General features: G+C 51.2%; 1 pseudogene; it reads right to left on the reverse strand.

Moving 5' to 3' along the window:
- Positions 1 to 11,880: 11,880 nt before the first annotated feature.
- Positions 11,881 to 23,528, reverse strand: LOC100579329 (annotated as a pseudogene).
- Positions 23,529 to 23,680: the final 152 nt, after the last annotated feature.

Consider the following 23,680-nt stretch of genomic DNA (forward strand, 5'->3'; position numbering starts at 1 on the left):
CAGCCTGATGGTGCCAGGCTGTGGGCAGTAGTCTTCCCCCTGAGCAGCTGGCATCCTACAGTGCCCAGGCCACCTGGCTGAGGTGGGCTCTAAGTTTCTCTGTAGATGTTCTCGCCTGATAGCTAAGGCCAGCAGGCAAGGTTTGACAATTCGTTAGAAGGTTCAGAGAAGATTCTCATTTTTAGCTAACGCGCTGAGCAGCTCCTATGTGCAAGGCACTGCTCTAAGCACTTTTAGTGCACATTCCAGGAACCTCACCATCACGCTATGAGGGAAGTACTATTAACAACTGCTGCCTAGTTATTACAAGGAAACTAACGTTCAGGAAGATTAACTGCACCTCACTGGCCACTCCTTCTCATCTTCCTGCTGGGTTTACCTCATTGTTTAACCTCTAAGTGCAGATGCCCTGGGCAGGCCTCGATTCTCTCCTCCTTTCAGTCCACCCTCCCACCGCTGTTGGTCTTCTGCCACCTCACCCATCCACCTGATCTATCAAATGACTCTGAACTCCAGATTCCACCTGCCTTTCAGCACCCCCCACAGGGATTTCTAACAGACAAGCTCAAACTCCGTGCATCCACGACAGAGCTCCTGATCCCCATCCCCAACTTCCTGCTTCTGTAGCCTTCCCCCATCTTAGACGCTTGCCTGACCAAAACCACTGGAATCATTCTTAATTCTTCACTACCCAAAATCTAATTCATTAGCAAATCCTGTCAGCAAGACTTTAAAAATATATGCACACACAAAAAATTATATGCAGATGCTTCTCTACTTATGATGGGGTTACATCCCAACAAACCCATCGTACGCTGAAAATAATCAGGTTAAAAATACATTTAGTACACAACCTATGAAACATCATAGCTTAGCCTAGCCTACTTTAAATGTGCTCAGAACACATACATTAGCCTACAGTTGGGCCACATTGTCTAACACGTAGCTTATCTTATAATAAAGTGGTGAATGTCTCACATAATTTATAGAATATTGTACTGAAAGTGAAAAACAGAATGTTTTATTCTTTCTTTGTTTTCGTTTTTTTTTTTTTTTTTTTTTTTTTTGAGACAAAGTCTCGCTCTGTTGCCCAGGCTGGAGTGCAGCGGCATAATCTCGCTCACTGCAACCTCCCAACCTCCGCCTCCCGGGTTCAAGCGATTCTCCTGCCTCAGCCTCCCGAGTTGCTGGGACTACAGGTGCCACCATGCCCAGCTAATTTTTTGTATTTTTAGTAGAGACAGTGTTTCACTGTGTTAGCCAGGATTTGTTGTTGTTGTTGTTGTTGTGTGTGGTTTTTTTTTTTTTAAGACAGAGTTTTGCTCTTGTTGCCCAGGCTGGAGTGCAATGGCATGATCTCGGCTCACCACAACCTCCGTCTCCCGGGTTCAAGTGATTATCCCGCCTCAGCCTCCTGAGTAGCTAGGATCACAGGCATGCACTACCATGCCCAGCTGATTTTGTATTTTTAGTAGAGATGGGGTTCCTCCATGTTGGTCAGGCTGGTCTTGAACTCCTGACCTCAGGTGATCTGCCTGCTTCTGGCCTCCCAAAGTGCTGGGATTACAGGTGCGAGCCACCTCACCTGGCCAACAGAATGGTTTTATGGTTACTTGGTATGATTTCTACTGCATGTATATGTCTTTCATACCATGGTAAAGTCAAAAAATTGTTAGGTTGAACCATTGCAAATCAGGAAGTGTCTGTATGTATCGATCTACAGATAGATAGAACACAATACAATTGATAAATTAGACTTCTTCAAAGTTCTAAACGTTTGCACTTCCAAAGATACTACTAAGAAAGTGAAAATAGGCCAGGCGTGGTGGCTCACGCCTGTATTCCCAACACTTCGGGAGGCTGAGGCGGGCGGATCACCTGAGGTCAGGAGTTCAAAGCCAACATGGCCAACATGGTGAAACCCTGTCTCTACTAAAAATACAAAAATTAGCCGGGCGTGGTGGCAGGGGCCTGTGATCCCAGCTACTTGGGAGGCTGAGGCAGAATTGCTTGAACCCAGGAGGCAGAGGTTGCAGTGAGCTGAGATCATGCCACTGCACCCCTCCCTGGGCAACAGAGTGAGACACTGTCCACCCCCTCCCCCCACAAAATAAAACCTGAAAGAAAAGAAAGAAAGAAAGTGAAAATAGGGCCGGGCACGGTAGCTCATGCCTGTAATCCCAGCACTTTGGGAGGCCAAGGTGGGCAGATCACCTGAGGTCAGGAGTTCGAGACCAGCCTGACCAACATGGAGAAACCCCATCTCTACTAAAAATACAAAATTAGCCGGGAGTGGTGGCGCATGCCCGTAATCCCAGCTACTCAGGAGGCTGAGGCTGGAGAATCTCATGAACCCGGGAGGCAGAGGTTGCGTTGAGCCGAGATCGCGCCATTGCACTCCAGCCCAGGTGACAAGAGTGAAACTCCATAAAGAAAGAAAGAAGGAAAGAAAGAAAGAAAGAGAGTGAGAGAGAGGGAGGAGGGAGGGAAGGAAGGAAGGAAGGAAGGAAGGAAGGAAGGAAGGAAGGAAGGAAGGAGAAAGAAAGAAAAGAAAGAAAGAAAAAAAAATAGGCTGGGTGTGGTAGCTCACACCTGTAATCTCAACACTATAGGAGGCTGAAGAGGGTGGATTGCTTGAACCCAGGAGTTCAAGACCAGCCTGAACAACATGGTGAAACATCATCTCTACAAAAAATAAACAAAATTAGCTGAGCATGGTGGTGCATGCCTGTAGTCCCAGCTACTCGGGAGGCTAAGGTGGGAGAATGGCTTGAGCCTGGGAGGCAGGCAGAGGTTGCAGTGAGCTGTGTTTGTGCCACTGCACTCCATCCTGAGCAACAGAGCCAGGCCTTGTCAAAAAAAAAAAAAAAGAAAAGAAAGAAGGAAGAAGGAGAGAGAGAGAAAGAGGAAAGAAGGAAGAAGAAAGAAAAAGAAAGAAAGAAAGAAAGAAAGAAAGAGCTTTCCCTCACTTTGCCCTACCCTCGAGGCTCTGCCAAATGCAGGTGATGGTTGCTGACCCCCTTCTATGGCAAACTCTGAGTAAGTAACTTTGCTTGTTCTCATTTGAGTGCTCTTTGTTTATTCCAGCACTTTGGACTGGGAGTAACAAGAGTCATGGGAACAAGGGGACAAGTTGAGGTCTATTTTGGAGATAAAACAGGCAAAACTCGATAATGGATTGTAAGGAGGAGCAGGAGGCAGGGAAGAAAAGAGGGACATCAAGAGGACCCCTAGAGTCTGGGCATAGTGGATCACGCCTGTAATCCCAACACGTTGGGAGGCTGAGGTGGGTGGATCTCTTGAGGCCAGGAATTTGAGACCAGCCACGGCCGACATGGCAAACCCTGTCTCTACTAAAAATTCAAAAATTAGTCAGGCATGGCGGCACACGCCTGTAATCCCAGCCACTCAGGAGGCTGAGACACGAGAATTGCTTGAACCCAGGAAGTGGAGGTTGCAGTGAGCCCAGATCGCGCCATGGCACCCCAACCTGGGTAACAGAGTGAGACTTTGTCCCAAAAAAAAAAAAAAAAAACAAAAATTAAAATCAAATTTAAAAAAGAAGACTCCTAGGTGTCTGGCCTTGGCAACTGGGTGGACAGTGGCACTGTTTACTGAGACGAAGATTAGAACAAAAGCAGGTTGGCAGGGTGGCTAAAAGCCAGAGTTGAGTTTTTGACGTGAGATGTCTATCAGATGAAGGTGCCAAGGAGGCAGTTACATCCCCAAGTCTGTGCTCAGAGAGAGACCAAGCAGGAGAGAGGACATAGGAGGGGCACACAAAGATGCTTTATACAGCCAGGAGCATGGATGATGTCACAGGAGACAGCGTAGACAGAGAAGGGATGAGGAAGCAGGACTGACCCTCATCAGGATTGAGCCTGCGGGAATCCAGTTTTTCTCTGTAAATATTTAAGTATTTATATATGTATTCATTTATTTATTTGAGACAAGGTCTTGTTGTGTTGCCCAGGCTGGAGTGCAGTGGCAAGATCTCAGCTCACTGCAGCCTCTACATTGCAGGCTCAAGTGATCCTCCCACCTCAGCCTCCCAAGTAGCTGGGACCACAGGTGCGTGCCGCCACGCCTGACTAATTTTTTATTTTTTGCAGAGATGGGGTCTTGCTATGTTGCCCAGGCTGCTCCCCAACTCCTAGATGCAAGTGATCTGCCTGCCTCAGCCTCCCAAAGTACTAGGATTACAGGCGTGAGCCACCTCACTGGGCTTGTAAATACTTATTGAGTGAATGAGACATTCTTCAGCACTAAGTAAAGTTGATGGCCTCCTAAAGGATTAGATTAGAAACTCCCACAGTCAGATGTGGGCAGAAGATGAGGAGGCAGCCTCAGAGACTGAGAGGAGCTGCCAGCGAGGACAAAGAAAACCTGCTGCACCGGGATGAACCCTACGCTCCTCGGCAGAGCGTGGGCTAACCTGGGCCATCTGCCTGCCGCCTTCCTCTCCAGTCTCACCTCTTCCTGCCATCCTTTTTGGGCCAATTTTAGTATTTCCCCAAATGCAGCCTATTGCTTCAGACCTTCACACATGCTGTCCACTCTCTAGGATTACAAAAGTCACGTGAGCTCATTATCAGTAAGTCGAACACAATGGAAACACATGACAGAGCAGAAGCTGGCCAGCACCCCGCTCTCCATTAGTAAACATTTGCGCTATGCGTTCGCAGATGTGTTTTCTGCGCATATTCTAATGCACTCACTCTCACACGCATGCACACCAGATTTTCCTCCCTGCCTCCAAAATGGGAAATACCTCCTTTACCGCATGATTTTTCCTCTTAATGCATTATGGACTCTTTCCGCATACATAGAGAGTACATACTTGCTTATGCTTGTATTTCAGTACAAATGTACATGCAGCGCATTTCGGTACACAGAGAGGTGCCTTGTTCTTTAAGATAGATCTTTAGAGTTTGAGTGTATGGATTAATCACAATGTATTTAAACAATCTGCATTAATAAACCTTCCATCCCTTTTTTATTTCTTTCTTTTCTTTTCTTTTGAGATGGGAGTCTTGCTCTGTTGCCCAGGCTGGAGTGCCATGGCACAATCTCAGCTCACTGTAACCTCCACCTCCCACGTTCAAGTGACCCTTTCACCTAAGCTTCCCGAGTAGCTGGGATTACAGGTGCCCTCCACCACGCCTAGCTATTTTTGTCTGTGTGTATTTTTTTTTTAAATAGAGATGGGGTTTCACCATGTTGGTCAGGCTGGTCTCAAACTCTTAACCTCAACTGATCCACCTTGGCTGCCTTGGCCTCCCCAAGTGCTGGGATTATAGGCATGAGCCATTGCACCTGGCCACCTTTTCTTTTTTCTTCTTCTTTCTTTTTTTTTTTTTTTTTTTTTTGAGACAGAATCTACCTCTGTTGCCCAGGCTAGAGTGCAGTGGTATGATGACAGTTCATTGCCACCTCAACGTCCTAGGCCCAAGTGATCCTTCTTCCTCAGCCTCCTGAATAGCTGGGATCACAGGTGAGCACCACCATGGCTGGCTATTTTTTTTTTTTTTTATAGAGACAGAGTCTCACTATGTTGCCCGGGCATCTTTTTTTGCAATTATAAAAGTGGCAATGCTCTATGTTGTACAGACTATACAAAAACATGACCTTAGACACATAAATTCCTAGAAGTAGGGTTGTGAGGTCAAAAACAGTGAATGCTTTAATAGATATTGCCAAACTGCTCTCCAAAGAGTTCAGGACAACTTTTGCCAACAAGCGTGAATTAAATTTCTTGTTTATCTACACTCGTGCCAAGACTGGGTATGGTCAATCATTCAACTCAGTCAATTTTATAGAAAAAGTGATATTGTATTATTGTTTTAATTTGCATTTCATAGAATAGAAATAAGGTTTCCAATAGTTTTTCACATTCTTTGCCCATTTTTCTGTAGGCTTTTTAATCTTTTGGTTTGCATGGGTTCTTGGTATATTAGATGTCATATATAGGTATTGCAAACACTCTTCATTTAAATTTTTTATTTTACTTTCTTTTTCTAGAGACAGGGTCTTTCTCTGTCACCTAGGCTGGAGTTCAGTGGCATGACCACAGCTCACTGCAGCCTGGGCCTCCAGGCTGAAGCAATTCTCCCTCCTCAGCCTCCTGAGTAGCTGGGACTACAAGCACACACTGCCACACCTGGCTAATTTTTGCATTTTTTGTAGAGCTGGGGTCTCGCTATGTTGCCTAAGCTGTTCTCAAATTCCTAGGCGCAAGCTATCCTCTCACCTTGGCCTCCTAACGTGCTGAGATTACAGGCATGAGCTACTGTGCCTAGCTGTTAATATTCCTTATTGGCTGCTTTTTCTTTACTTGTCTTATTTTTTCAAATATATAGTCGGGCTCTGTGTTGCCCAGGCTGAAGTGCAGTGGCTATTTATAAGTGTAACCATGATTCACTGCAGCCTTGAACTCCTGGCTTCAAGTTATCCCCCTGCCTTAGCCTCCAGAGTAGCTAGGACTACAGGTATGCACCACTGTGGCCTGCTGATTTTTGTGTGTGTGTGTGTTTTGTAGAGACAGGGTCTCACTTTGTTGCCCTGTCTGGTCTCTCAAGCAATCCTCCTGCCTCAGTCTCCCAAAGTTCTAGCATTACAGGCATGAGCCACCATGCCTGGCCAGTTTATTAATCTTTTTTTTTTTTCTTTTTGAGATGGAGTTTAGCTCTTGTTGCCCAGGCTGGAGTGCCATGGCGCAATCTTGGCTCACTGCAACCTCCGCCTCCCGGGTTCAAGCGATTCTCCTGCCTCAGCCTCCTGAGTAGCTGGGATTACAGGCATGTGCCACCACGCCCTGCTAATTTTGTATTTTTATGTCCGGCTAATTTTGTATTTTTAGTAGAGACAAGTTTTTTCCATTTGGTCAGGGTGGTCTCGAACTCCCGACCTCAGGTGATCCACCCGCCTCAGCCTCCCAAAGTGCTGGGATTATAAGCGTGAGCCACTGTGCCTGGCCCAGCTTATTAATCCTTATTTTTGCTTTATAAAGGTTTAGAATTTTATGTGGTCATGCTTATGAAGGCCCTTAATATTCCAAAAATTTTTTTTTTTTTTCCGAGATGAAGTCTTGCTCTGTCGCCCAGGCTGGAGTGCAGTGGCAGAATCTCAGCTCACTGCAACCTCCGCCTCCCAGGTTCAAGAGATTCTCCTGCCTCAGCCTCCTGAGTAGCTGGGATTATAGGCACACACCACCATGCCTGGCTAATTTTTGTATTCTTAGTAGAGACGGGGTTTCACCATGTTGGCCAGGCTGGTCTCGGACTCTTGACCTCATGATCTGCCCGTCTCGACCTCCCAAAGTGCTGGGACTATAGGCGTGAGCCACCACGCCCGGCCCACCAATTTTTTTTCTAAAACTTACTCATCTTTATTCTAGAAAGTTATTGGCTTCATTTTCTTACATATAACCATCTTTGAACCATCTGGAATTGTTTTGGTGTTGAGAGGTAGGAATCCAGCTTCTGCTTGTAAATATTTATTGAATGAATGAGTGAGACATTCTGCAGCCCTAAGCAAAGCTGATGGCCTCCTAAGGGATTAGATTATGGTTAATAAAATTGTTTGTTCACTCTACAAATATTTGTAAACTGCATGCCAGCAATGCAGAATGCAATGGTGAATAAAATCAGATAGAGCTCCCACTCTGTGGCTATTACAGTTGATGGGACAGGGAGACATTAGCCAGATAGCACAAATGGATGTAAAACTTACAAAGGAGATATGTGCCCTGGAAGAGTATATAGTCAAGGAATCTACCCTAGCCTGGGAGGTCAAGAAGGTGTCACTGGTTAAGGAAGTTCCTTGGGAAGTGCCCTCAGGACCAGCACCTGTGACAGGGTGAAGCTGGCAGGCCTGGCCAGACAGAGTGACTGCACTCCAGTTGCAACAGAGGTCTCAGCCACTCCCACAGGGAGCTCTAGTGGGTAGATGACCCTTCAAAGTTGCAGTGAATGGAGGCAAGGGGTCTGGGCTTTTATTGCCCACCCCATCTCCCTGCTCCAATGAACTAGGCAATGGATATAGACTGTCCTCAGGCAGCTCCGTTCAGCCAGGGCGTTTCCCAGAGTAAGACTCATCTGCCGGCATCCACCTCCAAGTCTCCTAGCAGCCAGGGAATGAGGGCCCTGGTCCTGAAGTGGACGTCTGGGTGGCAGGTCACAGCATCCACTACAGAAGTCTTCCATAAAGTAGTTGGGGGGACCTTGAGTACAGTACTGATGGGTAAGTGGAAGTTAACTAGGCATAGAGAACGGAGACTTTTTCTAGGAGCAACCTGCTTTCTCTAGCACAATGCCAGGGAAGCCTTTGCACAGCAGGCACAGGCAGGAATGGGGGCAGAGACTAATGAGGAGGCTGCTAATGGAATTTAATAGAATACATTCAAATCTGGAGATGAGCATATACAAAATTAGACAGAAAAGCAAAGTTTCCTGATATCCCCAGCCCTCAGAGGTGACAATTATTAAGATTTTTTTGTTTTTGTCTTTTGAGACAGAGTCTTGCTCTGTTGCCCAGGCTAGAGTGCAGTGGTGCAATCTTGGCTCACTGCAACCTCCACCTCCCAGGTTCAAGCAATTCTCTTGCCTCAGCCTCCCGAGTAGGTGGGATTACAGGTGCCCACCAACATGCCCTACTAATTTTTTTTTCATTAGAGGCGGGGTTTCACCATGTTGGCCAAGTTGGTCTCAAACTCCTGACCTCAAGCGATCCTCCCACCGTGGCCTCCCAAAGTGCTGGGATTACAGGCATGAGCCACTATGCCCGGCCCACTGCATTTCTTTTCCATCTTCTCTGCACATTTTATTTAAAAGCAAGGATTTTATTACAGATGTGATTTGTTTTTCTGCTTTTTCCTACACATTCTTTTCTATACCTTTACTGTTTCTGATCACAAAGGCAACACCTGCCAATTACATAAACTCAGAAAGTACAAATTTTAATAAAGAAATAAACAATACTTCCAACAAGGCGCGGCCTGTAACCTGGCACCCCACGGGCTCCAGAGCTCCTGTATCCATGGTCCAGCCCAGCGCCTGGCATGCCGAGAATGCCTGGAAAATGCCAGCTACGCACTGTCACCTTGGGAGGGTCTCTTCTTATTTCCAAAGCTGCCTTCTGCTTAATGAAATGCGTGCAGACACTGAGCAAGTATTTATTAAGCTTCTCATCTCCCAGACACCAGAGACACATCCATAGACTGATTGAGTTCGCTGCCCTTGTGCTGCACTCCGCTTGAGGAGACAGACGATGGTGTCATCTAAGGAGCTAAAACGTCCTGAGCTGTGAAGGTGGCAAGCGGGGGCCGAGGGGTGGAGGGGGCAGGGTTGAGGCAGGTTGGGGTGACTGGGATGTCTAGAGCCCAGGGCTGGGGCCGGACCCCTTCTTGGGGACCTCGCTGTGCTCTGAGTCCTGAGGGCAGACAGTGGCCAGGGTGAGGCTGGTACAGTGCAGCCCTTTCCCCATTGCTGAAGAGGCGCCTTCGTGGGGTGGGAGAACAGGCTGTGGGGATTCGAGGGTCATCCTGACCCCAGGGGTGGTTGTTTCTGGAAACAAAAATCCAGGGCTTATGCTCCTGGGACAGGGGAGCCCTGGGGCCTCACGTCCTCCCCATGGCCTTCGCATTGGGCAGTGAAGGCGTCTTCCTGTTGAGTCTGAGGGAGAGAGAAGAGGTGTCACTCAGGGAGTCAGCTTTCATCTCACTTAGTCCTCACAGTGGCCCTGTGAGGTAAGGACCGCCAGCAGCCCAATTTACAGATGAGGACCCTGAGGCTCAGAGAAGTTACATGGTTTGCCCAAAGGGACACAGCTACTAAGTGGCTGAATGGGAATAAACCCAGGTCTTTCTGAGACAGCCCAAGCTGTGGATGGAACGCTCCAGCTCACAGATGAACAGGTGAAGTGGAACAGACACTTTAGAATGATTTGGCAATATTCACCAAAGCTAAATATTTGCCTCCTATGAGCTAGCAATTTCCTCCCTGTATGTGTACCTTACACAGATATGTCTATATCTTCACTAAAATACAAGTAAAACAACCCTCATAGCAGCACAATTTGTAATAGCCTCATACTAGAAACTTCCCAAATACCCATCACAGAAGGATGAATAAAAAACCATAGGACATTCAAGACTAGAATACTGTACAGCAAAGAAAATGAATAAACTGTGGCTACAACATGAATGAATCTCACACAGCTTGTGTGTGAGCGACAGAAGTTATAGGTCTATAAGAATAGATAAGAATAATATCTCTAAGAATAGATAATGTGTGATTCCATTTATATAAGTTATCATCAGGCAAACTAATCTCCAGTAAAGGAATTTACCTCAGGGTGGGGGTGCAGGGAATTGAGCCTTCTGTGGGGCCTGAAATGTTTACAGTTGCCCCTCAATGTGTGTGGGGAATCAGTTTCCCCATCTCCCACAGATACCAAAGTCCTGATATAAAATGGTGCAGTATTTGTATATAACCTAAGTACATCTTCTTGTATACTTAAAATTATCTCTAGATTACTTATGCAATCATGTGTCAGATAATGACATTTCAGTGCATGCCAGAATGCATGTAGGATGGTGGTTCCCACGAGGTTATAATGGATCCACCCTATACAGGTGTACAATCTCTAAAAATTGATATTTAAGAAGAGATGGGGACTTGTTATGTTGCCCAGACTAGTCTTGAACTCCTGGGCCCAAGCGATCCTCCCATTATGGCTTCCCAGAGTGCTGGAATTATAGGCATGAACCACCACACCTGGCCAGGTGTACCATTTTTTATTGTTTATACTGTATTTTTATGATCCTTTTCTGTGTTTAGATACACGGATAGCCACCATTATGTTACCATTGCCTACAGTACTCGATATGGTAACATGCTGTAGAGGTTTGGAGCCCAGGAGCAATCAGCTCTACCACTCAGCCCAGGTGTGTGTTTGGCTGGACCATCTGGAGGAAGGTAAGGAGACATGACCTAAAAGCAGAGGGGAGTCAGAGGTGGGATCCCTGGACAGGTATGAGAAGCTAGGCAAAAACGGGTGAAGTCTGAATAAATTTCACCCTATTCATTTAATTACTGCATTAATAACCTTAGATAATAGTTTACATTATCATTTAGTTAATAGGATTGCACCCATGTTAAATTTATTATTTTGTTTTTTTAAGAGACAAAGTCTCACTCTGTCACTTAGGCTGGAGTGCAGTGCTGTGATCATAGCTCACTGCTTCCTGGAACTCAATTGCTCAAGCAATCTTCCCACCTCAGCCTCCTGACTAGGTGGGACTACAGGCACACGCCACCACGCCTGGCTATTTCTTTTACTTTTCTCTAGAGAAAGAGTCTACCTATGTTTCCCAGGCTGGTCTCAAACTCCTGGGCTCAAGTGAACCTGAACCTCCTGCCTCGACCTCTCAAATTGCTGGGATTACAGACATGAGCCACCACACCTGGCCTAAATTTCTTATGTGCCATGGTAATGCAAAACGTCCTTATTAAGGGCAGCTGGATGGAAGGTGTACCTGTAAAATCATTTCAACAGTAAACATTTATTTTACAACATGAAGGTGGTTATCCTTCCATGAGTGTAAAGTATGTAAAGTACAAAGGCAGGCTCATGGTGTCATCAGAAGTCAGTACACTGGTTTCGGGGCTGGGGGTGCTGGGAGGGGCTGGGCATGGTTGGCTTTGTGACCTGGGGGTTGGTGTGTTCCATCTCTGAATGTCTTTAGAGCTGTGCACTTACCAGGGATGTAAGTCATATCTTAATAAATTTTCATAAGTTTAACAAAAAATAAAACGAGGATGGGAAGCTTGTTTGGGATCTCAGGTGCTTACCTAGCCATGAGCCCTGGCCCAGATGCTTCTAGAAGCCTGGAGGGAACTGAGAACATTCAAAGTAGAGGTGGCAGAGCCAAGGCCCCAAGGTGGAAGCACACTGCTGCTTGTCCCTAGCTGTGAATGGGGCGTCCTGCTCAGAGGCAGTGCTGTGTGCACTGCAGGGCCCACAAGTCCATGTCCACATTGTGGCCCAGTGCAGTGAAAGCCAATCTCAGCCCCTCCGCAGTGTGGTCAGCCTGCCAGCAGGTGGCCAGCTGATCCTCCTGGGAAATTGTGCCATCCCAGGAACTGGGTGTGAGTCTCTCATCCACAAATGTGGTGTCAGCCTGGTGAGCCTTGGTAAGGGCATGTGCAGGATGCTGAGCCTCTTCCATCCCCATGCCGGTCTCAAGGCCACTTGCTCCGTGGGCCCATCTAGCAAGTGTGGCGGCTTGGAAAGAAGCCGGCTCCATCCACAGGGCATGCTGTTTTGCTCAACTCAGGACCAACATCATCCTCCATAGTAATTCTCTCTGGTGGGAGTACTGGAAACATGAATAACAGATACCTTCAGAGTCTCAGCTGCTGAGGCTGGGGCTGCAGGGTGCCCTCCTGTCAGGAAAGCCTACACTGGCAGCTGGAAAGCACCTGGTGGTGGTGCCTGCAGGGGCTGCAGCAGTGGCTGCAAGGCTTCAGGACTCACCCGGCTTCTGTGAGGTGAATTGTGACAGTGGCAGAGCTCTTCAGCACCAGGGTCGCCTGCATGGTCATACTGACTGCAGCTGGGAGCCCACCATACCCCTGGCGCCCCTCTCTTCCCAGGGCTGGGGTCTAGGCCAGGCCCCTCTTGCCTGGGAATTGTGCGCTGGGAGGGGGACACGGGCCCACACACAGGTTGGGACAGAGGCCCCAGGGCATTCTGCTGGCTGGCCGGGGTTGCCATGCTCACCTCTCTCTCGTGGCCTTGGTGGGACCGGCCTCACCATTGAATGGGATTTTCCAAGGTGTCTGGGGCTGCAGGGCAGCTGGCAGGGTGCCACCCTGGCTTCTTCCAGACATGCCAGTGACTGGTCACCGAGGGGGCCAGATGCAGGTGCCCATGTTGCAGTGGGGTTATCTCCCGACCTCCCTTTTAGTCCTGATGGGCCTGGGCTGGGCCCGGTGTCAGGGTCCCCTTGGGCTTCCTGGGCTAGGCCTGTCCCATTGTCCCAGGGCTATCCAGGACACATTCAGAAGGGACATGGACCCAGCAGCTCTGTTTGAAATCATCATGGGGGAACCAAGGGCCCCCCACATCCAGGTCTGTCGGGAGCCAGGACATCGAGTTCCACTGCAGGAATCTCCAGGAACGCCGAAGTCCTCCCTGAGCTGGGGCCAGGCTGGGCATGCCCTGAGTCCCAGGTGCCCCCAGAGAGTGGTCTGCTGCCCTGGGCTCCCCAGAAGCCCCCTCATTTTCCTGGGCCTTGGTCTCATGGACAGCCCCACCAGGACAGGGTGTGGGACGAGGTAGGGAAGCTCATCAAATGGGCTGCTGGAACTGGGCTGGTGGGCCGGGAAGGGCCTGCCTGTCCCCCTTGCAGATGGTCGTCCTGCCACGTGATGCTGGCACAGACCTGGGTCCCGAGGACCCTTGCTCGGGTTTGGCTGAAAGGAAAACAGACGTGGTCAGTGTCTCCAGTGAGCCCATGCAGGCCTTTCCGGGCTGGGCCCCACCTGCCTGGGTCTCTGGAGTCCTCAGGGTCTCTGTGTGGCCCCCGTGGTCTGACACTGAGGACAAGCCTGTAGTCTGCTGATCCCAGAGGAAGGGGTGTGTGCCGCCTGGCATGGGGAAGCTGTCGGGGCATGGCAGGTGGCTCCTGGGACTGCCCCCAGGGTTCAGCCTGGCTGGGGGCTTCCTGCCACACACCCTCGTCCCAGGGCTATTGGGCCTGGAATATGGCCCCCAGTCAGAACTCAGGTGGGAGGGGCCTTGGATGTCACCCAGCCCCTTGCCACCTCACATGGGGACCCGTCTCCACAGTGAGTGACTGGGCCTGAATGTGGGTCACCCTCTGCCCTCCTGGGCTGCCCCGTCCATACCAGGACTGACCGTTCCCACACCTGGCTAAACACTTGGCTCTGGCTCTGGGCCCAGGGTCCCACCTGTGCCCTCTCTTTGAATGCTCTGGGGGTCAGCGACACTGATTCCCTTGTCTCCCTGTCTCATGGCTTATTGTCCTGGCACCCTTGGAGGAGTCTGCAGGAGTGAGGGGCCTCTGCTGCTCTCTGAGGCTGTCAGCGCTTGCAGGGAGGGGCAGAGGCTCTCATAAATGGGTCCGGCTCCTCCAGTGCCCTTGAGGGCCCTGTGAGGGGGAGAGCAGGCCACTGTGGGAAGTGGGAGGGGGCTTGTTAGAGGGTCTTGCCCACATCCCCCTCCTGCATGCACAGCACATCCAGTACCTACGCACGGAGTGCCTGCCCTGAGGAATGGTGGGCCTCCTGTACTTTCTTAGAGTCAGGAAGAAGAGGAGGAAGAAAAGGTGAAGAGGAAGACCCAGGTAGTAGGGTTAGGGGTCCTGGGCACTCCCCCAGTATTGACTGCCCCAGAGGGTGACTCAGGAGGGGACCTGGTACTGGAGCCCACCTGGGGGTGGCAGGTCCCCATGCTTCCTTGTTAGTTTCTTCATAGAGGCCCAAAGATGATTAAGAACAGTGTCATCCACAAACAAATGGAAGAACATTCCATGCTCATGGATAGGAAGAATCAATATCGTGAAAATGGCCATACTGCCCAAAGTAATTTATAGATTCAATGCCATCCCCATCAAGCTACCAATGACTTTCTTCACAGAATTGGAAAAACTACTTTAAAGTTCATATGAAACCAAAAAAGGGCCCGCATTGCCCAGACAATCCTGAGCCAAAAGAACAAAGCTGGAGGCATCACGCTACCTGACTTCAAACTATACTACAAGGCTACAGTAACCAAAGCAGCATGGTACTGGTACCAAAACAGAGATATGGACCAATGGAACAGAACAGAGCCCTCAGAAATGATACCACCCATCTACAACCATCTGATCTTTGACAAACCTGACAAAAACAAGAAATGGGGAAAGGATTCCCTATTTAATAAATGGTGCTGGGAAAACTGGCTAGCCATAGGTAGAAAGCTGAAACTGGATCCCTTCCTTACACCTTATACAAAAATTAATTCAAGATGGATTAAAGACTTAAACATTAGACCTAAAACCATAAAAACCCTAGAAGAAAACCTAGGCAATACCATTCACGACATAGGCATGGGCAAGGACTTCATGTCTAAAACACCAAAAGCAATGGCAACAAAAGCCAAAATTGACAAATGGGATCTAATTAAACTAAGAGCTTCTGCACAGCAAAAGAAACTACCATCAGAGTGAACAGGCATCCTACAGAATGGGAGAACATTTTTGCAACCTACTCATCTGACAAAGGGCTAATATCCAGAATCTACAAAGAACTCAAACAAATTTATAAGAAAAAAACAAACAACCCAATCAAAAGTGGACAAAGGACATGAACAGACACTTCTCAAAAGAAGACATTTATGCAGCCAACAGACACATGAAAAAATGTTCATCATCACTGGCCATCAGAGAAATGCAAATCAAAACCATAATGAGATAGCATCTCACACCAGTTAGAATGGCGATCATTAAAAAGTCAGGAAACAACAGGTGCTGGAGAGGAGGTGGATAAACAGGAACACTTTTACACTGTTAGTGGGACTGTAAACTAGTTCAACCATTGTGGAAGAAAGTGTGGTGATTTTTCAAGGATCTAGAACTAGCAATACTATTTGACCCAGCAGTCCCATTACTGGGTATATACCCAAAGGATTATAAATCATGCTGCTATAAAGACACATGCACACATATGTTAACTGGAAACCATCATTCTCAGCAAACTATCGCAAGGACAAAAAACCAAACACTGCATGTTCTCACTCATAGGTGGGGATTGAACAATGAGAACACTTGGACACAGGAAGGGGAACATCACACACCGGGGCCTGTCGTGGGGTGGGGGGAGGGAGGAGGATAGCATTAGGAGATATACCTAATGTAAATGATGAGTTAATGGGTGCAGCACACCAACATGGCACATGTATACATATGTAACAAACCTGCATGTTGTGCACATGTACCCTAGAACTTAAAGTATAAAAAAAAAAAAAACAAAAAAAAAACCAGCGTCATCATCCAGGGCTCAGGTATGGAAGAGTTGGTCTTGAAAATGTGCCCCCAGGCCAGACCTGGACGTCTTCATGTGGCGCTCTAGGGACAAGGTGGGCATCAGGCCAGGAGAGTTCCCTGGGAAGGGTCAGAGCCCATACCCGGTGACCACTTCAGTCTCCCACTGGGCAGTGCCGGATCCTTTTGTGGCCACCCCAGGGGTCCAGATGTGCACAGACGGCTGTGGCTAGGGGGGCGGCCTGGGCAGGGAAGTGCTCACCACACTCCTGACTTTCATCTGGGTCATGTGAGGGATGGGCTCGGTGTCAGTGTGCCCTGCCCAGCCCACCTGGCCAGACTTCCCTCTGGGCCAGAACAGAGAATCATGAGAACAGTGTGAGGAAGCTGCCCTTCGGCTAGTCAGGGTCTGATCCCAGTGCTCCCCAGGCCCCACTGGGCACACGTGGACTTACTCCTCTGAACCTTAAAGGCAGCGCTTGTTATCAGCATCAACATCTGTTCCTCTTCCAGCAAATACACATCCCACAGGCGCAGGGTGAGCCGGAGAGAGACCTGTGGGGAAAGTAGGCATGGGAGGACCTGGCCCTTCCAGGCTGGGGCTGGTGGCTCAAACTAGCCCATTGGGGCTTCAGTGACCTTCCCTATGAGGGTCACCCGACCCCTCCAGGAGGCTGGGTCATACAAGGTCTTGCAGCTCCTTATGGGGGGCACTCATTTCAGTGGAGAGAGGGGCTTCCCCAGGGCTTGAGGCTCCCCTGAGCCCTCCCAAGTCAGGTCCTGGCCCAGTCTGCCCTTAAGGCTGGGGCTGAGCCCTGCCCTCTGCCCTGGGATGACCCCTCTTGGGCAGAGGGTCTTGCTTGTGTGTCCTGTAGGGATCTGCCTAGCCTTCTGTGGGCTGGGAGTGAGCCAGACCCCCGGGCTGGGGGAGCAGGGCACTGCAGGGCAAGGAGGGTCCCTGAGCTAGGGTCTCCCTGTGCCTCCTTACCCCATCATTCAGCATCCGGAGAAGCCAGCTGAATGAGGAACCCTCTGCGCATATACCTTCCTTGTCCTGATGGGTGGAACAGAGGTGCTCAGGGCCCTATGGGCTGCCCTAAAAACCTCCCTCTTCCAGGGCCCTCTGAAGATCCCTCCCCAGGCGCAGAATACTGGGTGGTGTCCCGGGCTCCCCCCAGCATCTTCCCCTTCCAGCACTCCCGGTGGACACACTGCCCTTAGCCCTGCTCTGTGGGAGCTGGGCCCCAATCGCTGTGCCTCTATCTCCTCCAGGGCTGGAAAGGAAACCCAACTCCCAGCCCATGGGGAACCCAACATCCCAGGTTAGGCCCTGGCTGGGACTCAACCTGTCACCAGCCCCATGAGGGGCTCCAGCCCCTGCTGCTCCCCCAGCCCCCCAGGATGCAGGGCCTCTGGGGAAGAGCCGAGGGGACCATAAACTCACCAGATGCCACATGGTCTTGGGTTGTGACATGGGTACCACATGCTCCTGATGGTTTTGGAGCCCCTGGACTGTCCCGCCATTTGGGCTGTGGAATCCTGAGAAGCCCCCAGCCCATCATGAAATCAGAGCCTTCCCCCAAGATGTGGAGCCATCAGCTGGAAGAGCTGGGCAGCCGCAGAGCCCCCCAAACCCCGAGGCCTCCCACCCTCCCATCTGGTAACCCCACCATGTGGCCTTGGCCCTGGGGAGAAGGGGTGGGAACATCCCCTGGAGGCTGGCTGGAGGTGCTCCTGGAGGCCTCCTGGGCCAGGGTACCCGGAGGGCAAGCCTGACTTTGAGGCCATGACAGGGGGTGGCCAGAACAGGGTGGGTTCTGGGCTTCGTGGTCGTCTCCTGGAAGTGGCGTCGGGCCAGGGGACACGGGATGGGGAGATGCTGCCATCTGGGCTTGGTTGGCCCATTTGTGGGTACCAAGGGAAGCTGGAGCCTGGGCAGCTGAAGGGCAAGAGGACTCTTGGGGAAGGGATAGTCAGCTGCACAGAATCAGAGCCGGAGGGCGTGGCTCCATGATACAGAGGGCGGCCTTGGGGAGGATGAGATGCCTTCTGCTGATGAAGATGAAAGGTGTCTGACTTGGGCTCTGGGGGTCAGCCCTGGGCTCCTGTGGGACCCTCAGCAGAGACATCCTAAAGGCTCCCAACAAGCTGGTGACACAAGGAAGGCATCTTCACTGAAAGCCGAGATCACCCGGCCAGGGTGGCTCTCCCTGGGTCTGACTGCGTGAGGCAGAGACATCCTGAAGGCTCCCAACAGTTAGCTGGTGACACAAGGAAGGTGTCTTCACTGAAAGCCGAGATCACCTGGCCAGGGTGGCTCTCCCCAGGTCTGATTGCGTGAGGCCCCGGGGGCAGCTGTCCACCTCCTGCAGGGAGTGCCTCTCACTGGCCAGCAGCTGCGCCAGTGCCTAGAATGCATCCTCCTCAGGCAGATAAAGGAGGAACAAGGCAGCGACATGGCTCGGGTCCCTGCAGTAGCCCACCTCCTGCAAAAGCCAGAGTCACCGTGGAAGGACATCACCTGGGAGGGCTGAGGTCACCTGGGAGGACTCATGTCATCAGAGAGGGCAGAGGTGACTGGGGAGGCTTCCTCTGAAGAAGAGGCTTCCTCAAGATGCAAATTCATTTTATGACAACAGCTATGTCCATTGGGCCTTTTAGCACCTTGTCCAAAATGTCTCCTGATAGCACCATCCGGCTTGTGACACCGCCAAGCTCCTGAGCTTTGGGGCAGCCCCAGGAGGAGGGCATCATTTCTTGTTCCAAGAAGGGGTGGTCATGCCCAGGTGACACCAGGAGTCCAGGCCCGACACCTTTGTGTCTCAGTGTGACCCCTTGAGACCACCCCCCTTGCTTGGAGGTTTATGCCAGCGGTGGGCTGGAGTTCTACCTCCTATATCCCAGTGGGTCACAAGTACTAACTTTAAAAGAAGCAATGACACCCCCACCAGACACCTATGCCTGGGAATATGGAAATATGGACCAGAAATATAGCCGTGAATATGGGAATAAGGTCACTGCCTGGAAATACTCACTGGGTTATACTCTGAATATGCCAGGAGGATGTAGAATAGTTCCTGCTGCCTAAAAAACAGATAAAGGGGGCTTTTGTTTCTTTTGTGCAGATGTTAGTTTCACTTTGTCTACAAACCCTAATAACAAATCCAATTTCAGGTTCAGATGATTCACCAGATAAGCAGTGAGCTCTTCAGGGCCTTTGGCTATTTAAGAAATGTTTCAGTAAAATCCACATCTGTGAAATGCTGATAGCCCAGTTGTACAGTGAGTTGACTCATCATTTTTGCTCTGATTTTTTTTTTTTTGGTTTGCACGCACGCCAGTCCAGTCTTTGGGTATACAGTTCTTCCATGGTTCTAAACCAATGTGCAGAGCCTTCTGGCCACTGCTCCAGCCCCTCCTGGAGCGACTCCTTCATCCTCCAAGTCTCCAGGGTGGCCTCTATGCAGCCAGCCTCTCCCCGATCCATCAGTTCCTGGCCACTCAGGCTGGTTCTCAGTCCCTATGGTTTGGCCTTTTCCAGAATGGCCTATGATTGGAATCCTACAGTGGTATTTTGTTGACTCTGGCTTCTTTCCCTTAGCGAAATACATCTAGGATCCACCCACATTTGTGCGGGCATCACTGGCTCATTCCCTTTTCTCACTGAGTCTTCTACCGTTGAAGGGAGGACCAGCCTTCCTCTCCGCATTCCCGTGTTGAAGGTCATTCCTGAAGGCTCCATGTATGAGTGATGATGACTCAAGCAGCGAACGTGGCGGCATGCAGGTTTCATGTGGACGTCAGTTTTCAAATCAGTGGGTTCAATATCTGTGACACTTTGGGGACGTGGAGTTCAAGTCCATTGAGCTTTGTAAGCCACTGCCCAACCAGCTGCCAACGTGGCTGTGCCATGTCACATTCCCAGCAGACCTGGATGACAGTTTCCAGGAAACTGAATCCGCCCAGCATTTGGTGCTATCAGTGTTGTCTGGGGAGGCTCATGGGCCCTCCATCTTGCTGCCCTCCCGTAGGTCCTACCATGGGTCCCCGTGGGTCAGGGAGAGCACCTTTCACCATTGTGCATGATTTTCTTTGCTGCCTTCTGTATCCGCAGAATCCTCCTGGGTTCTGGCCTCACATGTTCCAGCCTGGCACAGGGCTTGGAACCTGGGAGGGGCTCCGTCCATGGTGCCGGCTGCTCCCTGGGCCAGGAGAGCCCTTGGCAGCTCTGTCGTGCCTCCTGGGTGACCCTGGATTCTGCTCCGGGGAAGTCCCCATCCCTCTGGTTCACCCCATCTCTGCTGGCACCGTGTGGCTCTCATTGGCTTACTTGACTCCATATCGATCACTGAAGATGTGGTTCCCTAGTGTCCAGCTCATGTCCAGGTAGACCTGGTGGATGTGTTCAGAGGATCTCTTGCCCTTCTCCTTCATGACCTGTAGGGCAGGGCCAAGAGGAGGAAACAGCCTCAGGACAGATGGAAGACTCCCTGCCCCAAATGGCAGTCAGCCCACAGTCAGTGCTTCTGGAAGGAAGGAAAGAAAGGCTTCCTTCTGCAGAAAGCTGCTTTTTGGCTTGTTTCTGAAGCTGGGGAGGGTCTGTGGCTCCTATGTCGCCTTCCGAGCTTAGGATGTGCATCTGACCATGGCAGCCACTACCCCAGGCTGGGCAAGACATTCCCTCCAGCTGGAGAACTGGGCCCTGACCCGGCCTGGCCTGTTTGTTGTGCTCTAGCTTAGCATACCTGCTATTTTCTGGGGTTTTTCATCTTGATTTCCTGAATGTTCAGGAGGAGTGACCACACCTGGCCCTGGACGTTCATGGGAATGCCCTTATACACTCGATCCATTAGCTGTGGGCAGAAAATGATCTGGTGTCACAGGCCACGGCGCGACCTCAGCCAGGACCAGAGCCTGAGGATCCTGGAAATCTTTGGTTTTGGCCCCATGATTCCTCAGTAAAGGTGAGGTCAAGCTGGGACAGGGTCTCCCTTCCCAGGATTGAAAGAGTGGATGGGCACTCAGAGTCCTGAACTCTGATCTGGACCTTTTCCTTCCTTCGGGTCACCAGGAGGCATCCCTATCCCGAGCTCCAGGGGGCCCCAGCCCTAGATTCAGATTCGCTCTCAGCAAGGTGACGCTTGCATGACTGGGCAGTAAAGCTGGCAACCAGGCCTGCAGTCCTCTGGGTGAGGACAGTGTGCCACCTGTCCTCTGAGAGGCTGATGGTGCCAGGCCACAGCCATGGGTGCCTGTCCTCTGTCTCTGCAGAGAGTGGTTCTGGGGGCCTCTCCCTCCACACGTTACTTTTTTGCTGCTCTGATATGTCTCCCATTCTCCCAGCATTTCCATCCACTTGCTCTTTCATCTCATCTCCTGCCGCATTTGCTGTCAAATGAGGAATGTTGGAGTTAGTGGAACTGCCAGGCTTCCCAGAGCCGCCCGTGGATGCTGGGTCTTGGGCTCTGGAGCCCCGGTGGGACCCAGCTGGAAGGAGCCAGAGAAGGGCAGACCCTAAGCACTGAGGGCCTTTGAGAAAATGAGTGCCAGTGGGCTGGCTTTGGGACCCTGGGACATGTCATCCTCAGGCCACAGACACATCAGTCTTAGGTCAGGTCCCAGCCTCTAGGTGGGGTCCTGACACAAGCGGGCAGCCATCCCCAAGCCAGGACTGTGGTTCTCACTTTGGAATTTCATCAAACTGCCAGAGATACAGCAACCTGGGGTCAGGTCCAGCAGGGACAGCTGCCCCTCTGAGTGACAGCGTGTTGCCCCCACCTGCTACCGCCCAGGCCCGCTGCTTCCTCTGCCTCACTAACCACTTACCAAGTCCCCCCGTCCCTAGAGCAGCTCCCTATGGATCAGGCTCTTACCTTCACCTCCCGGGCTCTGACGGGGCAGCTCCGTCTCACTGTAATGCAGCCCAGGCAGAGCTGAGGACTTGCACAGGGTCTGGAGCCATCTCGGTCTGGGAGCCGACCCCCAGAAAGGACTGGCTCTGTCCCTATCCAGCTCAGGGCTCAGCCCAAAAGAAGGCACAGGGAAGGGAGGACAAGAGCCTTTCTGTGGGGCTGACTCCCAGGAGGGGCCAGGACCTGGGAGAAGAGGGAGTGCAGGGCCAGCCTGGCCGAGGCTAATGGGGACCCCTGGTGTGGGGGGGTGGTCAGGGTGCAAAATGGGGGCTGCCCCCTGGACTGGAAGTAATGCTTTGTGCTTGAGCTGAGAAAGGTCAGGCTTGAGATGGGATGGGGTGACCGGGCCCTGACAGGAGTCCCTCTGGGAGTGACCACGTGATGTGGACCTGCCAGGGTCTAGGGTACACCGGGGGCCCACCCCACCCGACACTCCCAAGGCCCTTGCAGGGTCTGACCTCCCAGGGGCCACCTTCCTCTCCCTGCACCCAAGCCACACACACTGCATTTCAGAAGTGGCACAGCTCATAAGCTTCCTCCCACCCTACCTGTCCCGGCATCTTCCATCTCTCCATCCTATGATCCCTGAGGGATGGGCTCCAGCCTGGGCTCCTCTTACCTGGCCCCAGATCCCTTCCCAGCACCAGACCCAGGGTCATTAGCCGCAAGCTCTGCTGCCTCCCTGGCCTCTCTGTGAGATGCCCAGAACAGGGCCCTGCCCATCTTCTCCCCCATTCCCTTAAGGCCACAGCCCCTACTGTCCCCTTGCCTTTCCCCCTTCCCCATGGGGGCAGTGAGGGCTGTAGCTCTAGGGAAATGGGGGAGAACAGGGGCAGGTGGGGCCTCAGAGACCAGAGACCTGCTGGACAACAGCCACAAGGCTGGACCAGGTGTCTCCTTACCTTGTGGCCACAACCCTTGGATCTCACTGGGGTTGTCTCCAAGTGGACAGGGCCAGACCCTCAGGCTGCCCCCCTCCTCTTGTGCTAACTTGGAGACAGAACTGCTGAGAGCCCAGGGGCCTGACCTAGCCCCCTCTCCATTCCCACCCTCTCCCTAGATGGGCCCTGCACCTCTGGCCTAACAACAACCTCGGGCTGGACCTGCAGGGGAGCCAGGGAGGAGTTCTGATCCTGGAAGGGAGGTTGGCCCGACCTAGAGAGACATGTCCTGTGTCAGAAAGTCCTTTCTAAAAGCAAATCCATCCCTAAGCTGAAATAAGTGCTTTAGGGGCTGAGGAGAGCACAGAGGACTCACTGCAGAATCCCAAAGTGATCAGTGCTGCTGTAGATTCCAACAGGCTTAGGCCCCATGTCTGCTGGCAGCCCAGCTCGGTGCCCCTGTAACCCAGAGGGAGCCTTGATGAGGGGTCCAAGGTAAAGGGTGCAAGGGTCTGGGGGTAGTGGCCACCCGTCCCTGCCCTGTGCTCCTAGGGAGCCCAGGACCCTTTGACCAGGGTGCACTGGAAGAGGCCTCCCTCCAGGGAGCAGACGGACCTGTATGTTCTCATACTTCATAATGATGTCCTCTCGCTCCTGCAAAGTATCTGCGTCCTCTACCATGTCCATCCTGTGAGACAAAATCATCTAAATATTACACTGTACCTGAGAGCTTCGGAAAACACCTGAACTGCTCCCACCTGGCTCCCAGATGCTGCCTGGCTGCTTAACCCCCATTCCACCACTGCCCTCAGGTGAAAAGGGGCCAGACCCAATGGCCC

The sequence above is a fragment of the Nomascus leucogenys genome, chromosome 19 (assembly GCF_006542625.1).
Source record: "Nomascus leucogenys isolate Asia chromosome 19, Asia_NLE_v1, whole genome shotgun sequence".
Classification (NCBI taxonomy): domain Eukaryota; kingdom Metazoa; phylum Chordata; class Mammalia; order Primates; family Hylobatidae; genus Nomascus; species Nomascus leucogenys.